The sequence below is a fragment of the Rhagoletis pomonella genome, unplaced genomic scaffold (assembly GCF_013731165.1).
Source record: "Rhagoletis pomonella isolate Grant_MI unplaced genomic scaffold, Rhpom_1.0 Rhpom_scaffold_00001, whole genome shotgun sequence".
NCBI lineage: Eukaryota > Metazoa > Arthropoda > Insecta > Diptera > Tephritidae > Rhagoletis > Rhagoletis pomonella.
The window spans coordinates 108,993,196-109,015,882 of record NW_023458555.1 but is presented as its reverse complement, the minus strand read 5'-3'; the positions used below and the strand labels follow the sequence as shown (position 1 = coordinate 109,015,882).

Sequence of the window (22,687 nt, the reverse complement as noted above, 5' to 3'; positions counted from 1 at the left end):
GCTTGAGGAGCACTCCTTTTCCGACCACCGATATATCCAATTCGAGGCCCAAGGCTCCTCTAACTAGAAACTTGCGAAATGCCAACTGGCATAGGTATCGGAAAGAGCTGGATAGGCTTTTGCCACAAGATAGAGAGCCGGCTGCTCCAGCAAACCTAGAGGAGCTGGAATATCTTGTCGACCATTTTACGGGGGCCTGCAGTAAGGCAATAGACATTACATGCCCCAAAAAGCAGCACCGGGGTAGGAAAAAGCCACCCTGGTGGAATGAAGAAATCAGGATTTCACGCAAGAACTGCAGGAAAACCTTCAATCAGGCTACTGCGTCTGGTAGTGAGGGACATTGGGAGACCTAAAAGACAACGTTACGGGAGTACAAGAAGCTCCTAAGAAGGTCGAAAAGAACCTCATGGAAAGACTTCTGCAATGGGGTGGAGTCTATCTCAGAGGCAGGCAGGCTCAGAAAGATACTCTCAGGTACTGCCCAAAAAGGCCCAGGATGCTTGCAAAGACCTGACGGCTCCTGGACAGAGACCGAGGAGGAATCACTGGATCTGCTTCTTTGCACACACTTCCCGGGTGCCACGGATAGCATGCCGGTACAGCCACATCTAACTGGAGATCTTTCGGTCACTGGAGATTTCCTCACTAGGGAAAAGGTCATCTGGTCTATTGGGACATTTAAGCCCTATAAATCAGCAGGTCCGGATGGCATTGCCCCCATACAGCTGCAGCAAACACTTCAGCTAAGCTCAGCGTGGCTACACGCTATAATTAAGGGAGTATTAGCTCTTAACCATATCCCTAGAAATCATGGCTCGAAGGAGTTCCGGGGTCTAGATTTGCCATAAGATTCTACACGGACGGCTCCAAACTAGAAAATAGGGTAGGAGGAGGCGTCTACTCGGAGAAATTGGGAATAAAAAGATCATTCCGACTACCTGACCACTGTAGTGTCTTTCAAGCCGAATTGGCAGCCATACAAGAAGCCTTTGACAGCCTAAAACTAGCTGTTATCGCCACTACGGAAATATATATATACTCAGACAGTCAGGCGACCCTTACGGCGCTTGACTCTGTCACTATAAATTCGGAAAAAGTCGCCAACTGCCGCAAATCACTTAACGTGATGGCAGAGCAGTTCGCTTTGCACCTGGTATGGGTACCGGGGCACAGTGACATACCAGGAAATGAGAAGGCAGACGAGCTTGCAAGGGCGGGTACTTGCTCTTCACTTTCACCAGCCTGGAAGAGGGTGGGTATGCCACTCGCTTCCTGCAAGCTCTTACTAAGGGAGAACTTCCTTGAAGAAGCGGCCTCCAGATGGGAGCGCACTGAAAACTGTAATACAACGAAGCTAACATGGCCAAAATGGGATGTACGGAGATCGAGAGAAATTCTCACTCTCAATAAAGGCGATATGTAACTGGCCATTGGTCTGCTCACAGGACATATTCTGATAGGAAGGCACGCAGAACGCCTCGGGGTTAGTCACAACGACTACTGCAGGAGCTGCCACGACGAAGAAGAGCCTGAATCAATAAGGCGATTGTCCAGCACTGGGCAGGAAAAGACAGAAATTCCTAGGTATAGGTCTTCTAGACGATCTAAGCGCGACTGCTAAGTTTGGAATACGGCAGTTGCTAAGGTTTGCAGACTCCACAAACTGGTTTAAGGAGTAGGGGTTTTTTTTTTTGGATCCATGTGGTATCACAATGGGCCCTGATCGGGCCTAAGTGTGCTGGCGCCCTCTGGGCCTAGCATCCACTTCAACCTAACCTAACCTATTGTGAGAATTGTTAAGTTCGAAACATGCAACTGTCAGGATTATTTTGATTAAAATTATTCAAGAGAACTTTAACTTCAGAACCACGGCCCATTACATTACATTTTATTTGTTTTTAAAAATAAAATTTTTTCCAAAATTCCGGGTGATAAATTGCATCTTAAGTCACTTAACACTAGTTTTAGCGCCGAAAAAGACCGTTCCACACTGATTTGTGTGGCTGGAGTACTGTGAACCACTTTTGCCAGCGACCACAGATACGGATGTGTTTATTGCTTTTTTTTTCCAATACTCCATTATAGGAACATCTAAATCCAATTGTTTTGGTGCATAGCATTCAACTTGATTAATAGCCTTCTGCAAATCGCTATCTTCAGCATGATCGTCGGACTCTTCATCCGATGGAGACCCTTCAATTGAATTAAGAAGGATTCCATGCAACGAAGTTGAACTTTGCGACAGAGTTTCCGGCCAAATTACATCTGAAGTTTCAATAGACGGCGTGGTTTCGTGCACGATCATTCGGAGTACAGATTTGCCGAAGTTAATATCAGTATGAGCTGTTATAAGCATCGTTCACTTGTGGTGGCTGTATTTGCAAGACAGCAAGCTTTGCGGTGGTGTTCGTTCATCCTCCGTTTTTAACGTGAGTAGGCTTAAAGTCACAAAAACAGCACCCTTTGCCAATCCCTGTTACTGAGCTGCGCGTGCAAAAAGACATAACAACATCGTGAATAGAAACGGTTAGAAATACAACATATACATAATTTGATGTTTTAGGTACGATGCATTTTTAATTTCTCTTCCTTCTTACATTAGAATATATGTTTTTACAAAAAGGGGACTTAGCAACTTTTCACTCTGAGCTAGCGTAATGTAGGTATATGTACAATAGGGTGGTCCAAAAATGCATGTGAAAAAGTAAAGTGGGAATTTTTATGCTCTCACCCCCTAGGATTGTTCTATACCGAAAAAATATACCCCTATTTTTTTATTTTGAAATCAAAATATATTTAGAGGTCGCTTAAAGCGCTCAAAGTTTTCCATGTATTTTATATGGGGAAAAACCACTTTTCGTAGAAATGATATAGAATTCTTGAAAATCAATACTTTTCGATCGGCAAACTCTGTTCCTCTTCAGAAGATTCCCAATAACAATTGTTTATTTAACAACTTTTAATACCGCTCGCTTACATTGCGATGCATTTTTCGTTCAACCGTAGTTGTTAATCTTTTCTTGGTAGAAACAGGTAATGGATTCCTATTTTCCCACTGGGTTTTCTTCAGTGCTCTGCTTGCAAATACGCGCTGATCAGTTCAGAAATAAAATGTATTTGTGATTTGCTTTACTGCACTGAGATGACGTGAGTTGAGTTGAATTGAGGTGAGGTGAGTTGAGGTGTGGTGGGTTGAGGTGCGGTGAGTTAGGGCGAGTTGAGATGAGTTGATGTGAGGTGAGTTGAGGTGTGGTGAGTTAAGTTTAAGTGAAGTGAGGCGTTTTGAGTTTTTCGATCTGCAAAAAAAAATAAAACTCAAAAGTTAATTTTTATTTCTGAGAGAAAAAATAACGCTCAAGAAATGAGTTTTATTTTAGATCAAAATAATAAAACTCAAAGAATAATCATTAGTTTTGATGAAAGAAATAAAACTCAAAAAATGATGATTATTTCTGATCAAAAATATAAAACTAATAATATAATGATTATTTTTGATCAAAACGAAAACAACTCACAAAATAATTATTTCTTCAGAGCAAAAAAATAACGCTCGAAAAATGAATTTTATTTTTGATTAAAAAAATATAACTCGATATATGATTTTTTTTTGTGCGATTAATTTAAAATCGAAATGCAATTCTTAGTTATAATTTTTATAGATATCGCTCAAACATTTTGAAATCGTAAGAGATTCATTCAGAGCATGAAAAAACCTGCACATGTGTATACTCGAAATTGTTCTACGATATTTTGAACCTTTTGATTTTTTTCATTGAAAATATTGAAATAATCATTATTTTCGGTCCCTGATTTAAATCGACGAATAGTTTCATATCAAATTTTGTTAACTCCTTTTTAGGTGTTTTTGTATAAGATATTTACCTCTATTGGTGACAATAATTTTAAGTTATAATAAACAATTTTTTAGTAATAATTATTGTGTTTGAAAAAAAAATGTATAGAGCAGAAAAAATTATTTACATCTCCGCCGCCATCATGTTCATCGCAGTTAGTGATAGAACGATAAGAGTACCGAGTACAGAATATCGATATTTTTGATGAGTACTGATTAGCATCGAAAACTCGATACTTTTTCACAAGTACTGAGTAAATATCGCGAATGCCGAAAAGTTTTGACGAGTTAAAAACTTTTTTGGAGTAAATTTTTTTTAATTACCAAATAAATATTGTGCGAACGTTCGAATATTAACTTCAATATCCAAATTCACGAAATTCACGATTTGCAGGAACAGTTGTTTTCTCCATTAATAAACCTTATGGGAGGTGGTCACCTCGAACGACTTCCTGTAAAAACCTGGAAATCGTGAAGCATCTGGAACGCAACTAATTAATACATATTTCGTGCAAGTGAGCTACTGGTAATTGACACAGTCATGAAATTTAAACACAACCTAGAAGAAAACGTAGCAGTCATTTCAACATTGGCTTCGTGTAAAAATGTTTAAACAATTGAATGGTGGAAGAGGATGGTCTTCTGACTCGACAACTTGGCCACTCTCCAGCATAAGGCAGCTAACCCATGTATTCTGCCTTATTGTGAATTCGAAATCCAGCCCATTCTTGAACAAAATTTTTATGAAAGAGATCTTATCTTTCCAATATCTTTCCACATTTGCTTCTCGTCTTCTACATTTGCATTTCATTTTTAAAGTAAAGTTATTTATAAATACAAGTACGCGTCAAACAATTATAAAATAATAAAGCTTGAAATGAGCTTTTTGCTAATTTTTAATTTACGCATGTAAAACTAATCTTATTGGAAGTTTATTCCAACAACTCCTTTAGATAAGATTAAAACTATTAAGAGCAGTGACTATTCAATTTTCAAATAGAAAGAGGTGAAAAAAGCAAAGCAATCTGATTTTTGTTTCCTTTTTGCGTTTGATTTGGGAATACATACTTGGAAGTACGAGTATTATCGATACTTTTTTGCAAATATGAGTACTGGCATCGATACTTCTTTAGAGTATTCTATCACTAATCGCAGTACGGCTGCGGTAATACTGACTTTGTGCAACAAGCAAAGAGCGTAAATTTTCCTCATATACACAATAAGCCATCGTTCGGACTTTCCTCCGATAGGAGTAGATTTGTTCCGTTTTGTCGAAATAATTTGAAACTTAGTCCTCTACTCCGCTCAACTGAAAATATGCTCCGTTTTGTTGCATCAACAAATTTACTTTTCAAATATAAAGGCGGTGGAGTTTTTAATAGCAAATTAAAAGTTATATTTTACCTGTTTAACGACACGACTGCTACAATTGGTGAGCTACAGCCCCTTTGCAAATACACTTGAATTCGTGAATAGGCTCTCACCATCGTCCGATTTGAACCCGATCGAAAAAGATTGCTCTGTCTAAAGTTTTGTAATTGCGTCGTTGCCCACCGATGTAACAATTGTCACGGTAAAGCAAGAATCTAATTACTTTTTATTAATTTTAACCGAGGCATTTTAACTTTAATGGTAATTGCTCGCTGCATTAAGGCGTCTTTCTACGGGTCGAATTTCTAGTAGATTTTTGTCATTCAACCAAAATCGACCCCTGTAAATGACATCTCAGTCTACAGAAATCGACCCTTGTAAAGGCAGCTTTAGCCCCTTATTTAATCCCAGAATACAGTGATACGAGGAGAAATTAATTGTTTCTTATAAAGACGAAAACTTGATTTTTACCCCATTTGTGCAGTCCGAACCCAGCACAGAGCACTCGATGAAGGTCACCTAGTGATCAGTACTGCTGTGTTTAATGATATTTTTGGCATATAAAGCTGTATGTTCAAATATTTTAAGTAATCACGCAATGTCACTTGTAAATATTTCCAACTATGCGCAGTTAATTAATTTAATTAGCTAAATGTTTTTTTTATTCGTAAAACAATTTGCGAAACTTTACTTGGTTTCCCTAGCGGCTTTATTTTCATACAATTGTTTACTTTGTACAAATGCGCACACCCAGCTAATTAGTAGAATATTCTAGGAATTCCGTGATAGAGACTGTGTGAAAATATTGCGTTTGGATTATCTGGGAGCATATTATCCAGAGGAGAAACTCGGCCAAACACTGACATATGTATGTATAAGTCAACGAATAAAGTTTTCCGTACGTTTGGAATGAATAAATGAATGAACAAAATAAATACAATGTCACCATAGCATTACGTTTTTATTATAAAACTAGCAGGGTACCCGACGTAGTTCGGGGTGATCAAATAAAAATCTAAAAACGATAATGCAAACCTTCTCTTCCGCATAAAAAAGAATACATACTATTTAGAACTAAATTTTTCTTTTTATTTAATTCAAGGCTTCCTTATAAATAATATTTTTAGTTTTTTTGTGTGGTGCATAAACATAAAGATTAATCGGACTTCCAACTCGTGCGCATCCGACATACAATTGACCGTGGGTAAAGCAGGGCTCTTCCAACTGAAGTCCAGCTACCTTTAACGTTTGACCTTGCAATATGTTTATCGACATAGCGAAACTAAGCCTCAAAGGATACTGAAGCCTATTAAATTCAAACGGGAGATCTGTGGGAACTAATGGAATTCTTGGCAGAAAAACGTCTTCTCCTTTGCCACATCCAGTAATAATTGTTGCTTTATTATATTTGTCATCATTTTTGTTACTAATTATATTTGTCATCATTTTCTTTACTACACGTAGATCACGGATCCATGGTCTTGCCCCTAAATTTCATTTGGCAACATTCCGCCATCTTGGATTTAAGTTTTTTTGGGATTTGGAAGCTTATTTTGCATCTTTCGTAAAAAATGCTTAAATACATATATGTAGGGAATTTAATATCACACATTTGGGTTATAAAAGATTTTTTTAAAACAGCATTTTTTATTGAAAAAAAAAAATAGTAAAAACTGCTAAACAATTTTACATTGTCACGGTTTTCGTCATTTTTTGACAATTTCTGTTGAAAATACATTTATTTGAAATTCCAAGGTTGTAGATAATTTCATTCTTCACAACTTTTACGCCAATTTTTTTTTTGGACGACGCTTAGATCACGTCCGGGATCGTGCCAAACATAGCGATTATCCCAGTAAAATTAGATAAATGTGGTCGGTGTTCAATTTTTTGATGCAGTTTACTTCGATTTAACACGTAGATCATGGATCCACAGTCTCACCCCTAAATTTCATTTGGCAACATTCCGCCATCTTGAATTTAATTTTTTTTCTCTGGGTTTTTTTTTTGATTTGCAAGCTTATTTTGAATTTTTCATAAAAAAGAGGTAAATACAAATACGCAGAGAATTTAATTTCCCACATCCAATTCAAATTATTTCAAATTTTAATAAGCAAAAACAAAAGTGCATCTGCATTTTCACCTTATTAAATATATCCTAGCAAAGAAATATCAAGTTTTGTATGTATTTTTGTTAATTTGCTGGTGTATTTGAGCAAAATTTAGAAGATCGCCAAATGATAAAAAACTGCTATGTAGTTTTACCAGCTTTTCCCGAAAAGCGTTCCCGTACTTTTTGGTTTTTCTCTCTTTGTATGAGAGCAATTTTGCTTTTTGACAGTTTTACAGGTTTTATCGAGTAAAGTTGAGGAACGAAACTTTAGCATCCAAGCTATTTCAAATATTCGAATTCGATAAATATTTTCAATACTCAAAAACAGCCTACGGAGATTTAAAAATATTAGGTTCATTCCTTATCTTTTTGGACTAAAATCTGAAAAGTGTCAAAATGCCAGAGCGTAAGCAAAATGCACTTACTAAAAGAGAATAACAGGAAAGGTAAAGGAACGCAAAAAACCAAATTTTTAATCCAAATAATGGAAACAACAAAGCTAAAGTCAAATAAGTAGTCTGTTCCAATAGCAGTCCGGTTTACAGGATTTAGTCAGAACTTACAGGAAGTCATTCCTATTGACATAACACCTGTAAGTGGGAACTCATTTGAGAGACTAACTGAGCAACTGTTCCTAGTCAGAAGCTACAGGATTTAGTCCGGAGTTTTTTCCTTTAAGTTCATGAAAAGTGTCAAACGGTCAGCTGATTTACATGTGCAAACAAAAACAGAAAGCAGTGAAAGCAAAGAACCTAATATTTGTTAAAAAATGGAAGTAAACAACGAAATATTTGAATATGTATAGATTATGTTATAGATTTAGTGATATTTCAGCCAAATCAGTGTAGTACCAATGACATGTAAACAAACCTTCTGACGTTTTTACAGGAAATGTGCTTTTTGCGTTCTCGTGCACTTCGGCATCTGTTCTCCTTTTACTCTCAGTTGAGAGAGTAAAATTTCAGTTTGACAGTTCCACAGGTTTTAGTCCGAAGTTCAAAGGAACAGACTAAAGAATGGAAATGTATGTATGTACGAAACACATTCACACAAGCACAAGCACAATAAACACTTAGTATATCAATTATTTTTTGCTTCCTTCCAATTTCAATTCACTTTTTTTACTTTTTAGATTATTCTCACTTTTTGCGTATTCTTTAATTTCCGTTAATTTAAATTCAGTTGAGTTTGACACTTTTCAGGATTTTGACAAAAAAAATTCTTCTGACTAAATCTGACTACTTCGGACTGATGAGAGTCACTCTCACTGAGTGTTGCTCTCTCATTTTTGCTGTCATTTCCGAGTTAAGGAATGCTTTTTGCGCTAAATCTGACTACTTCGGACTTTTTCTGACTATTTCTGGGAGATAAGGAACGCTCCTATTAACGTAAATTATTAATACATCTATACTAATTATGTAAAGAGAAGTCCCTTTTTTTGTAACAGGTAATCTCGCGAACGGCTGGTCCGATTTTCATGAAATTTTGTATACAAATAGCTTTCGGTAACCATCATGTTTAGGCTAAAAAAATTTTACTTTTTTCGGGTAGGTGGACCAGGGACCGGTCTATTCGAAAAAATCTTATTATGATCCGATTTGTTTAAATTTAGAACGTAAGTAGCTTTTTAGCATATATGACCCATTTTTTCCGGGAAGTGGTCCAGGGACCGATCTATTCCAAAAAATCGCATTTATGGTCCGATTTGCTTAAGATTCGGTACGTAAGTAGTTTTTTAGCATATAATAGGACATATGGTCCATTTTTCCGAGAAGTGGACCAGGGACTGATCTATTCGAAAAAATCGTATTTACGGTCCGATTTGCTTAAAATTCGGTACGTAGGTAGCTTTTTAGTATATATTAGCATATATGATCCATTTTGTCCGAGAAGTGGACCAGGGACCGATCTGTTCGAAGTAATCGTATTTATGGTCCGATTTGCTTAAAATTCGGTGCGCAGGTAGCTTTTTAGCATGTATTAGCATATATGATCAAATTTTTTCCGAGAAGTAGACCTCATTTATGGTTCGATTTGCTTAAAATTCGGTACGTAAGTAGTTTTTTAGCATATATTAGGATATATGGTTCATTTTTCCGAGAAGTGGACCAGGGACTGATCTATTCGAAAAAATCGTATTTACGGTCCGATTTGCTTAAAATTCGGTACGTAGGTAGCTTTTTAGTATATATTAGCATATATGATCCATTTTATCCGAGAAGTGGACCAGGGACCGATCTGTTCGAAGTAATCGTATTTATGGTCCGATTTGCTTAAAATTCGGTACGTAGGTAGCTTTTTGCCTGGATAAGCTTATGGATTCCTGTTTTCCAATTTGCATGCAATTTCGAATATAAATAGCTTTAAGTAACGACCATATCAAGGGGCGAATTCGGCACTAGGCAAGATTTTTTTGCGCCAATCAGAAACAACGGATACTGTCAAAATATAATTATAATATATAATATATCTCAACTAATATATATTTAGAAAGCCGTTTGTTAGTTTTCGCAAGGCTCGAGAGCGGCTGAACCGATTTTTTTGAAACTGCCAAAAAAAAAATCTATATGTAAAGGGGGGTGGCACTTCCCATACAAACCGAATTTCTCATGCTACATATCTCTGAAAGTGTGCATGGTAGAGTTTTGGAAATTGGTATGGAGATATATGCAATCAATCGCATACCCTTGGAGTAAAATTTTAGCTATTGTAAAAAGGGGTGTGACATCTCCCATAAAAACCGAATTTTTCATACTGCTTATCTCTGGAAGTTTTTTGGTAGAGTTCTAGAGTTTTGTATGGAGATGTACGAAATAAATCGCATACTCTTTGAGAAAAATTGGAACTATTGGAAAAGGGGGCGTGGTATCTTCCATACAAACCGAATTTTTCATACTGCCTATCTTTGGAAGTGTTTTTGGTAGAGTTCTGGAACTTGGTATGGAGATATACGAAATCAATCGCATACTCATGAAGAAAGAGGGCAGCTGTTGGAAAGGGGGGCGTGGCACCTCCCATATAAATCGAATTTTTATATTGCATATCTCTGAAAGTATTCATGGTACAGTACTGGAACTTCGTATCGAGATATGTATATAGTTGAAATCAAGCCCATACTCATGGAGAAAATTTGGGCTATTTGAAAAGGGGTGTGAGGCCTACAAACGTACCGACCTTTAGCTATCTTTGAATGAATTTTTTTATTCTTCTGTAGGTGTGTTTGTGAGTGAAATGCTCCTAGATGGTTGTACGGATTTTAACGAAACTTTTTGTGTATTTGAGTGGGTCTCTGGATGGTTTAGTTTCACAATTTAATCCGACAGTTGGCGCTGTATTTGAGTTATTACTAAAAATCTTATTTATGATCCGATTTGGCTAATGTTTTAAATATGTATGCAATACTATTGCAAAAACGTGCTTCCAAGTGGTGCTGAAGTCGAGCTATTATTAAAAATAGCCAAGTGAGAAAAGGGGCCGTGAAGGTCAGTTTAAATCGACCTGTTGCACCATTGAGTATATCGAGCGCTCCTGCGTTGCAATTGGCCCAATGGATGTGATTTTGCAATATTATTATACGTTCAAACTTTTAAGGTATTTCGTCTAAAATAAGTCATTTTGAAATTGCCACCTACTATACTGTAAAGCTTCTAGGACATTCACTATAGAACCGGATCATTGTTGCCGGCAGGGAGTGAAGAGGAAAAAATTTATTTCGCTTTGCGAATAACCGTGCTATGAAATTCCGCACAACTGGAGAATTTTAAGAGCTTCTTCACGGATATAACACTTTCCTTAGGTTATTTAAAGCGGCAAATGACCACCAAACCATAACCTTAGCAGACAAATGTGCCAATGAAAATCGTAAACGTGAATTGTTGGTGAAAATGTTGGACCAAAAAGTTTCAATAAAATATATAAAAATTTTGAGCGGGACGAAGTTCGCCAGGTCTGCTAGTACATACATATTTACGTTCCCAAATAATAATGTCAACCTTAGCATCAATGCTATTTTAAAAACTCTAATTCGCTAAATAATTTAAATATTCAAAAACACACTACTGAGCTTTGAAAATATTAACGTAATCGTTATTAATACATACATACATACATACATTCGTAAATACGAGTTTAAATCTTAGCATCAATGTTATTTTAAAAATTCGAATTCGCTAAATAATTTGAATTTTCAAAAGCAGCCTACTGATATTTGAAAATATTAACGTAAACGTTATTAATACATTCGCAAATGTGAATGTATGTAAATCTTAGCATCAATGCTATTTTAAAAATTCAAATTCGCTCAATGCTCAAACAAACCTACTGAGATTTAAAACATAAATTAGTGAATTTGTGAAACAAAAATTCAATTTCCCACAGTTTGCATTTAAGTGACAAAAACATAAACAACGCGAATAAGCTGTTTCTCAAATTCTGGGCACGAAATTTAGTTTTTTGAGTTCCCGTACTTCTGGATTATGTTCCATTTTTGAGAGCAAACTTTTGGCTTATTCTCTAATTACCGGATCCGGTCCGAATTGTTAGGGAAAGAACCTAATGATGACTCTCTGCTCGATCAAATATGTGGTTGTATAAGTTGTCACTCTTCGCAAGGATCCATATACTAGAGTTGTAAAACTATCGATGGCACTATCGATAGTATCGATAGTTTCAATTTTTTTAGACTATCAATACTCATTGATAGTTTTTTCTTATACTATCAAAAATATCGATAGTTTAGTAGGACTATCGATCATCTCTCCCAAGTTTTTTGAAATTATACATACATATCTTAATCGTAAATCCTTTTTTGTTTGTATAACTTGTGTTTGTTTTTGAACTTTCTAAAAAGAGAAGTATTTTGGATAAGCAGATACTTAATTTTGAATGATTATAACTTTTATAAGATAATTGGGGTGTTCACAGTTCGTTCCAAATTGTGTCTGAAAATGTAGACGTCTACATTTTGAGACATCTTTAGCATCAAACTGTGAGCACCCCTTTCTAGCAGTCGTCGCAAAATCGTCTCAAAACTTTGCTGGTGTTGCCAGACATTTCTTCCTTGCGTGCATTTTTTATGTCGCCTTTCGATTTTGTTTCCGAAAAATTGAAATTATTTAACTAAATTACCAATTCGTAATATTTGTTATTTCTTTTCCTTGATTTGTTTCTTTTCATCAGAAATTGCGCTCAAATTAAATGCAAATACAGAAAACGTGCCCAATAAATAAAAAAAATGTGATTAGTATTGCCATAATGCAACCCTGCTGCGAGGTTGCAAAATGTAGACGCGTAAAAAACATACCTTTGAGTGTGACAAAATGTAGACGGCGTCGTTTTCCAATTTTGTATGGGAAACAACAACACCACAGATTTTACGGTTAGAAAACGTCTTAAAATGTAGACGTCTACATTTTGAGACACTATTTGGAACGAACTGTGAACACCCCAAATATTTATTTCACTATGATCCTGTAAAAACAAAGCAACCTAACTGATTTAGCACTATCGATAGCGCTATTGATAGTGCTATCGATAGTTTTGTTTTTTTCGAGACTATCGTGAATATTGATAGTTTTTCTGAAAACTATCAAAACTATCGATGGTGTGACTATCGATAGTTTGACACCTCTACCATATACCTACTGATAGTTCATTTGAGTTGCACAAAGCTAATGCAGACAACGTGATATCTCTAGTTTTAAATAACCTAAATGATAATCTATCTTTTTTGTCCGATCAGTTCAAATTTATTTTATTTTATGTTTGTAGGCTAGTCTGATCTTTTCAGTTCTGGTGCGTTTCGCTAAAACTTTTTTAGCATCCTCAGGGGTAGTGTTTGTTTTATCTGTTACAAATATACAAAAATACAAAAAAACACACACATTAAGTATTAACCGAAAAAACAAAAATGTATACATATATAACAACAAATTGAATTTAATGACAAACCAACTTACATTGTTTAGATATTCAAACATAGATATGTATATGTATAAATACTTAATCACTAAAAAAGAAAATATATCCATACCACTTGATGTGGTAGTTTTGTTTTATATTTGTAAGTGATCATCTTAGCTACAAAGACAGTGAATGTTTGAATCCGAAAGCTTTTGAAGATAAGGCTCATTTACTTTTAGTTGTAAAACTCGATTTCTACTTTTTTGCTTCAGTACCTTCTGATGACAGGTTATCTTTTAATTATGCATTATGTGATTTTGCTGGCTTTAATGAACTACTACTCTATATTAATTGGGATAATTTATTTGCAGATCTTGATACAATTAACAGCTTTACTACCTTGCTTGTCTTGGCGTTAACTCTGCTTTTCTGCAATGGTTTAACTCTTACATATGCAATAGACGTTGTATTCTTACATTTGATGGTATTTAATCTACCCCCTTTGTTGCCTCTTCCGGAGTACAATAAGGAAGTGTCTTGGAACCACTCGTATTTATACTATTTATTAATGATATCACAAGTCGAGTCCGATCGATTAGAAAATCTTTAAATCATCAACATAATGCAAAAAGTTAGCAAATGAAAACCAGCTTCGGAGTAGAGTCCGATTATGCCGAGGCTAGTATCGACCAAAAGAATCAGCATCGTCCGCTTTTGGCCGATTCTTGAATGTGGTAATGTTATTTGATTATTTTTTTCTTTTATTATTATAGAAGTCTATAAAAGCATTTTTTCTTTAAATAAATTTATATTCAGGATTTGATTTGCCGAAGCATTACAAACTGCTTTTCATGTGCTAAATTTTTGCATTATGCTGATGATTTAAAGATTTTCTCAGCGGTTAAGACCCTAGAATATACCATTAAGTTTCAAAGTGATATTGGCAGGCTTTTCTTGTGGTGCCAGAAATCACGTCTCTTGCTGAACCTGTCTAAGTGCTTTCAAATGACTTACACGAAAATATCCACCATTATACCTGGTACGTACAATATATCGACTTGTGTGTTAGTAATACTAAGGACATTGGCGGCGTTTTTTGTAATAAACTCTCTTTTCCCAATCCTTCTCTGTCTTGGTTTTCGTAACACGGAATGCCCATAAATTTTCTGATCCCTATACCATCAAGTTACTCTATGTATCGTTTGTTAGGTCTCACTTAGAATCTGCTGTTTTTATTTGGAGACCAAGTATCCAGCAAGCTATCAATAGAATAGAACGTAATCAAAAAAATTTTCTTAAGTTTGCACTTTGGTCTCTGAACTTTATGGATCCCATACCACCCTTTTCTGCTCGTCTCATGCTTATAAGTCTCAAGTCCTTAGAAATTCGTATGTCTATACTGTGCCTGTCCTTTACTCACAATATCATCTCTTCGGAACTTCTACCCTTTTTATGGGGATATGTTTAAAATTAAGTATGCTAGTAACGCCTCTATTACTGGCGCTTTACGTGAATTGATTTAATAGCTGATCTTGATTTTTCACTTTCAAGAATTGCTTTTTTGAATCTTCTGAATTCTGTATTATAGTTTTATAAAATACTAGCAGGGTACCCGACGTCGTTCGGGGTGATCAAATAGAAATCTAAAAGCGATAATGCAAACCTTCTCTTCCGCATAAAAAAGGATACATACTATTTAGAACAAAATTTTTCTTTTTATTTAATTTAAGGCTTCCTTATAAACAATACTTTTAGTTCTATTGTGCAGTGCATAAACATAAAGACTTCGGACTTCCCACTCGTGAGCATCCGACATACAATTGACCGTGGGTAAAGCAGGGCTCTTCCAACTGAAGTCCAGCCAAATTTAACGTTTGACCTTGCAATTTGTTTATCGACATAGCGAAACTAAGCCTCAAAGGAAACTGAAGCCTTTTAAATTCAAACGGGAGATCTATGAGAACTAATGGAACTCTTGGCAGAAAAACGTCTTCTCCTTGGCCACATCCAATAATAATTGTTGCTTTAATTATATTTGTCATCATTTTCTTTACTAATTATATTTGTCATCTTTTTCTTTACTACGTGTAGATCATGGATCCATGGTCTTGCCCCTAAATTTCATTTGGCAACAATCCGCTATCTTGGATTTATGGTTTTTTGGGTTTTTTGCGATTTGCAAGCTTATTTTGCATCTTTCGTAAAAAATGCTTAAATACATATATGTAGAGAATTTAATATCACACAAAAATTTGCAAAAACTGCTAAACAATTTTACATTGTCACGGTTTTCGTCATTTTTTGAAAATGCATGTATTTGAAATTCCAAAGTTGTAGATAATTTCATTCTTCACAACTTTTACACCTAATTTTTTTTGTACGACGCTTAGATCACGGCCGGGATCGTGCCAAACATAGCGATTATCCCAGTAAAATTAGATAAATGTAGTAGGTGTGCAATTTTTTGATGCAGTTTACTTCCATTTAACACGTAGATCATGGATCCACAGTCTCGCCCCTAAATTTCGTTTGGCAACATTCCGCCATGTTGGATTTTATTTTTTTTTCTGGGTTTATTGCGACTTGCAAGCTTATTTTATATTTTTCATAAAAAAATAGGTAAATACAAATATGCAGAGAATTTAATTTCCCTCATCCGTTGTATAGAAAGTAAAAAAAAAAAAACATTTTTTATTTTACGATGTACGGGATGCGCCTCAAAACTCAGAATGAAATTCTCTACAACTTTGGAATTTCAATATGCTATGTATTTTCAACAGAAACTGTCAAAAATGGCGAAAACCGTGACAATGTAAAATTTTTTAGCAGTTTTTGCTAAGTTTTTACAATAAAAAATGCTGTTTTTAAAAAAAACCTTCTATAACCCGAATGTGGGAAATTAAATTCTCTACACATTTGCATTTAACATTTTTTAACGAAAAATGCAAAATAAGCTTGCAAGTCGCAGAAATCCAAAAAAACTTAAGGGCGAGACTGTGGACCCATGATCTACGTGTTAAATCTAAGTAAACTGCATCAAAAATTGCTTTTAAAAATCTTTTTAAAGAAAAAGTGCAGTTTTACTGGGCTATATTAACGTAAATTATTAAGACCTACATACGTTCCCAAATATGAATGTAAACCTTAGCATCAATGCTATTTTAAAAATTCGAATTCGCTAAATAATTTGAATATTCAAAAACACACTACTGAGCTTTGAAAATATTAACGTAATCATTATTAGTACATACATACTTCCGCAAATAGAATGTAAATCTTAAGTTGCGTTCCCTAACTCGCAAGAAGTTGCAAGAATTTACAGGATTTTACCAGAAAGCGTTCCCGTACTCGGTTCTCTGGCAAAGTAGGGGAAAAATGGGAGAGTAAAATCGGTACTCTCTTTGTCAGAAGTTGCAAGATTTTAGCCGAAGACTAGTTGCGTTCCCCAACTTTTCTGGGCTAAAACCTGTAAAACTGTCAAAAAGCAAAAGAAGCCACAGAACCGAGTACGGCAACGCTTTCTGGTAAATTCCTATAATTCTTGCAACTTCTTGTGAGTTAGGGAACGCAAATAATTTTTTCTGGTAAAATCTGGTAAAGTGTCAAACCACCAGCTGTTCAAATTATTTCAAATTTTAATAAGCAAAACAAAAGTGCATCTGCATTTTCACCTTATTAAATATATCCTAGCGAAGAAATATCAAGTTTTGTAAGTATTTTTGTTAATTTGCTGGTGTAAAATTTAGAAGATCGCCAAATTATAAAAAACTTTTATGTAGTTTTACCAGCTTTTTTCCCGAAAAGCGTTCCCGTAATTTTTGGTTTTTCTCTCTTTCTATGAGAGCAATTTTGCTTTTTGATAGTTTTACAGGTTTTATCCAGAAAAGTTGACGAACGAAACTTTAGCATCAAAGCTATTGCAAATATTTGAATTCGCTAAATATTTTCAATACTCAAAAACAACCTTCGGAGATTTAAAAATATTAACGTAAATTATTAATACTGTTACGATTATCCTTGAACCCTCTTCCGGATTTCACAAATCCTCCGGTTCGTATCGCTGGATTGTTAAATAAAGGCTAACGATGACCAAATGGTAGTACAATTAACTTTATTGTACAACAAACAATTTTACAATACTTGCTAATACAGTAAAAACACTACAATACTTGTTAAAGAAATTACAATGCTTTACTGAACTTGTTAACACAATTAAACTTATAGCTTGCTTATTCGCAACTCACTTCTCTGCTCACTTTACTTGTAGCTTGCTGACTTGTAACTGACTCACCTCGCTGTGGCGGCGCCCTTATATACCTGCGCTCGTACTTATGGCAACTCTAGAACGTTCTGAAGTTTATCGCTCATTCTCTTTCGCTCGCTGTTCGCAGTGTTAATCCATCTTGACGTTTCTCTTTGTGGAACATTCTACGTTATTCCTCGAACATTCTGCCTATTTCTCGTTGTTCGCTTCGCGTTGCCGCAGTATTCGCCACACTGCCCTCCACCGCTCCAACCGCTGTGGACCACTTTCATCTTGGTCCTCGGTCTACCCATTGTCTGGATTTGATGCACTGCATCCTTCAGCCGTTTGTCAATCTTCAACGGATCTTTCCAGTCAAGTCTTTGCTTGGAGGTAAAGCTTTTCTTCTGCTGCGACATGTACAACCACAATGCGTTACTGGACATTGCTTCCGGCTTATCTCCGGGAGTGCACCATCTCACATGGTCGTGCTTCTGCCTGCCACTGGTGGTTACCAGACCATGTCTCTTCTCGTGGGCACCCTTTTCGGATCTATGCCGCATGATCTGTCTCTAACACCCTGACTCCCGCCTTCGTGCTGCACTGCCTTCAGCACATCTTGTTACATCCGGATCCTTACGCTGAAACTCCCGCCGTCGTTTCGTATCTCGCTCGTCCGCAGCTTCATCCACAATGTCTGCGACAATAAACTTCGTGTACGAGGCCAACCCGTCGATGATTACCTCGCATAGTACTTCCCCTAACACTTGGGTTCGCTCACCAGTTGCGGTCTGCAGCTTTGCTCCAGGTAGTGGCTTCACATAAAAAGTAGTCACATCAGGTCGAATAATGGAATGTGACGCTCCAGTATCCACTGTCAGCACTCGCTCCTGCCCATTCACACATCCACCAATAGTGAGGTTGCTCGCATTCCGGCCAATTTGTGAGACGGAGATTATGGGCCCTTCAACTTCTGGAGCCAGCACTCGGCCCTTCCTGCTGGCACGTTTTAGTTTAACGACTGATTTGAGTTGGATTCGTCTCCCTCAGCCCTGCGTTTGCGTCCTGCTGAATTGTTGAGCGCACTGGAACTTGCGCTGCAATCGCGGGCGAAATGGCCTGGCTTTCCATATTTAAAACGTTTGCCAGAGCCATGCTTTTTCTCGCCCAGCAGTTGGATAATCTTCTTCAGAATTTCATTTGCCTCGTCCGGTGTTTCCACTTCCACGCGATGTGCTTTGTAGGCTGGTCTACTTAGGAGTGCTGCCGTTTCACGTGTCTGAGCATACGAGACAGTTTCAGCAAATGTTGCCTTTGGATTCGCGTACGTCTCTCGCTTGGTATACATGTCCCGCATTCCGCTGATGATCCTCTGGATTTTTACCCTTTCAAGGTGCTCACCAGATGCGTCTCCAATTGCCAAATGAGCCTACCTTTCAATCTCAGAGGCGAATTCCTGTAAAGTCTCGTTGGATTTCTGGCAGCGATTCTCCAGCTCCATCTGGTAAATCTGTCTCCTGTGCTCGCTACCATAACGTCTTTCCACTGCACCCATTAACGCATCGTAATTGTTCCTTTCACAGTCGGGAATAGTCTGCAAGATTTCCGCTGCAGGTCCTTTCAATGCGACGAATAACGCAGCGGATTTATCCTCCATGCTCCAACGATTTGCTGTAGCCGTCTTTTCGAACTGGAGCTTAAAGACATGGAAAGGAATCGTGCCGTCAAAGGATGGAGTCTTTACCCTGGGAGCACTTGTCGAAGTAGCTGGACGATTCATCTGCAAATCTCGGAGGCGACCTTCCAACTCTTCTACCTTTGCTTCGACTTTCTCCTGAATTAGCTCTTCGATTTTATCTTGTCGTTCCTCGATTTTATCCTGTCTCTCTCTGAGCTCCGCGTTCTCTTTAAATAAATTCTCTTGTAGATGAGTAATCTTTTCATCTAGTTGCGATGACATGTACGTTTTCTGTGCTTCCAGCTGCGATGACATGCGTGTTTCCTGCACTTGCAGCTGGGATGGAATCTGTGATGACATCTGTGACATGGCAGCCAATAACGTGTTCACGTCCATAGCTGGTGATGACGACGGAGCCTTTTGCTGTTCTTCAACCTTCCCGGAAGTCTGCTGCATATCCTTCGACGAACAAGCGGCCTCATCCTCCTGTTCATCCTTTGCGGATGCATCGTCAAGTTTACCGTGGAAGTCGTATTTGTCCACGTCGATGCCTTCTGCTTCCATAGCCTCTCGCAGCCGTGCTAGTAACTCCACTTTTCTTCCGGAGGTTGCTAAATTTCGCTTCTCCAACTCCTGTTTGAGTTCCTCAATCTTTAAGTCCTGAATTTTTGCCATTTTCAAAAGTTTATCCTTCGGGATTTATTTAACAATCCCACTTCTGACACCAATTGTTACGATTATCCTTGAACCCTCGTCCGGATTTCCCAAATCCTCCGGTTCGTATCGCTGGATTGTTAAATAAAGGCTAACGATGACCAAATGGTAGTACAATTAACTTAATAGTACAACAAACAATTTTACAATACTTGCTAATACAGTAAAAACACTACAATACTTGTTAAAGCAATTACAATGCTTTACTGAACTTGTTAACACAATTAAACTTATAGCTTGCTTATTCGCAACTCACTTCTCTGCTCACTTTACTTGTAGCTTGCTGACTTGTAACTGACTCACCTCGCTGTGGCGGCGCCCTTATATACCTGCGCTCGTACTTATGGCAACTCTAGAACGTTCTGAAGTTTATCGCTCATTCTCTTTCGCTCGCTGTTCGCAGTGTTCATCCAACTTGACGTTTCTCTTTGTGGAACATTCTACGTCATTCCTCGAACATTCTGCCCATTTCTCGTTGTTCGCTTCGCGTTGCCGCAGTATTCGCCACAATACATACATACATATTTACGTTTCCAAATACGAATGTCAATCTTAGCATCAATGCTATTTTAAAAATTCTATTACGCTAAATAATTTGAATTTTCAAAAACACACTACTGAGCTTTGAAAATATTAACGTTAACGTTATTAATACATACATACATACATTCGTAAATAAGAATTTAAAATTTAACATGGATATTATATTAAAAATTCAAATTCCCTAAATAATTTGTATATTCAAAAGCAGTCTACTGAGATTTGAAAATATTAACGCAAACGTTATTAATACATACATACATTCGCAAATATGAATGTATGCAAATCTTAGCATCAATGCTATTTTAAAAATTCAAATTCGCTCAATGCTTTCAATAATCAAAAAAAGCCTACTGAGATTTGAAAATATTATAGTCAGCGTTATTAACACATACATGCGCAAATATGAATCAAAATCTTAGCACGCCTATGGAATGTGCCACGCCCTGGTTTATAAACTCATTTATATATGGGTGTTTCCATGAAAATGTCAACCAGGACTGAAAAAATAAAAAACAACTGAAAAGGGTTTTTAAGACGAATTAATAAGAGTAAAATACTCGAATTTTTATATTAAAGAAGTATTTCAGCTTATTGCAATTTTAAAACACAAAAATTGAAGAGTAAAACTGGGTGTCTCTTCGACTCAGTTTTCTCTAATGAAATGAACTATTTTCTAAATTAATTAATTAACTAAATTAAGAGATTTGAACATTAAAAATACATCTTAAAATCAAATTTGCAATAACAACTAACTATAAAAATGAGAAAAAGGAGAAGTTAGAGCTCGGTTAACGGTAATTTTTTGATTTGCTTATGATAGTATTCTAATGTCGCGTACGTTATGCAAAAACATTGTTTGTCTATGTCATTTGTATATTGGCAGTCGCAGGTAATGCAGATTACAATTCTTAAGCGAGAATTCTTCTAGTTAAAGATATACAGTAAAATTTTCTTTCCAACCGAAGTAAAACAAATTTTATTACCCTTTAAAGTTTGTCGCATACGTTATTGTAAGTACGAAAATTTCAATCAAATACATCAAAACCAATGTCAATTGCAAATTTTCCATTTAAATTATTTAGAATAGTTGTAAAACAATGAAACGGTGGCGGGAAGAGTTCTCAATAAATACATTTTATTACATACGAGAAAAATTGTCGCGTACGTTATGTCGCGTACGTTATTGTTTTTTTTTAATATAAAACTAGCCAGAGATGATTTCTCTTAAAATATGAAAGGATTGTAAAGGTACATTATTTAGCTTAATTTAGGAATATTTAAAGAAAAGAAAAACTCCCATGATTCGCAAACTTTCGCATATATGCGTGTTTCCATGAAAATGTAAACCGAAAATGCAAGCAAATGAATTCAAACGGCTTTATAACTTTAAATTTCGTATTCAGATGGCGGAAAAAAGTTTTGAAAACACGAAACGGTGGAGAGAAGAACTGAAAAAATTTAATTTAGTGTGTGTTACTAGTAAAAATATTGTATGGGGTAAAAATCTGTCGCGTACGTTATGTCGCGTACGTTATTATATTTTTTTTTTTAATAAAAACTAACCAGAGATAATTTCTATCAAAAAATGGAAGGATTGTGAAGGTACATTATTTAGCTTAGTTTAGGAATTTTTAAAGAAAAGAAAAACTCTCATGATTCGCAGACTTTCGCATATATGTATATGTGCCTTAAAACCACTTCTTTTTTTGTCGCGTACGTTATCACCTGGTTTTGAACGGATATTTTCCACACCAAAGTTTCGAGGCTGCTTATTTTTTTCTAAAACATAGTACCCTTTGGTTGCAACATAACCGTAATCTTTTTTTCAGTAACTTCTATTTTTGATAGATTTACGTTACTCTATAAGCGTACGAATGTCGCGTACGGCTATATGCCATACTATAAGCGCCTACCATTGATATGTCTGCATACCAAATTTCAAATTCGTGTGACTTATGGTTCCGAAGTTATAGTTGATAAAAAATTCAACGCCTATGGGATGTGCCACGCTCCCTTTTACAAACTCGTTTATATATTCCCTCCTATAAGCACCTACCATTAAAATGTCTGCATACAAAATTTCAAGTTCTTATGACTTATGGTTCCGAAGTTTTAGCTGATAAAAAATTCAACGCCTATGGGATGTGCCACGCCCCCTTTTACAAACTCATTTATATATACCCTCCTATAGGCACCTAGCATTGATATGTCTGCTTATCAAATTTTAAGTTCGTGGGACTTATGGTTCCGAAGATATAGCTGATAAAA

At 36.3% G+C, this 22,687-nt stretch overlaps 1 protein-coding gene across 1 annotated transcript in view; it reads right to left on the bottom strand.

Moving 5' to 3' along the window:
- LOC118735196 (peroxidase) overlaps positions 1-22,687 on the bottom strand; it is a 583,871-nt gene that overhangs the window by 521,370 nt on the left and 39,814 nt on the right. The window lies entirely within an intron of this gene.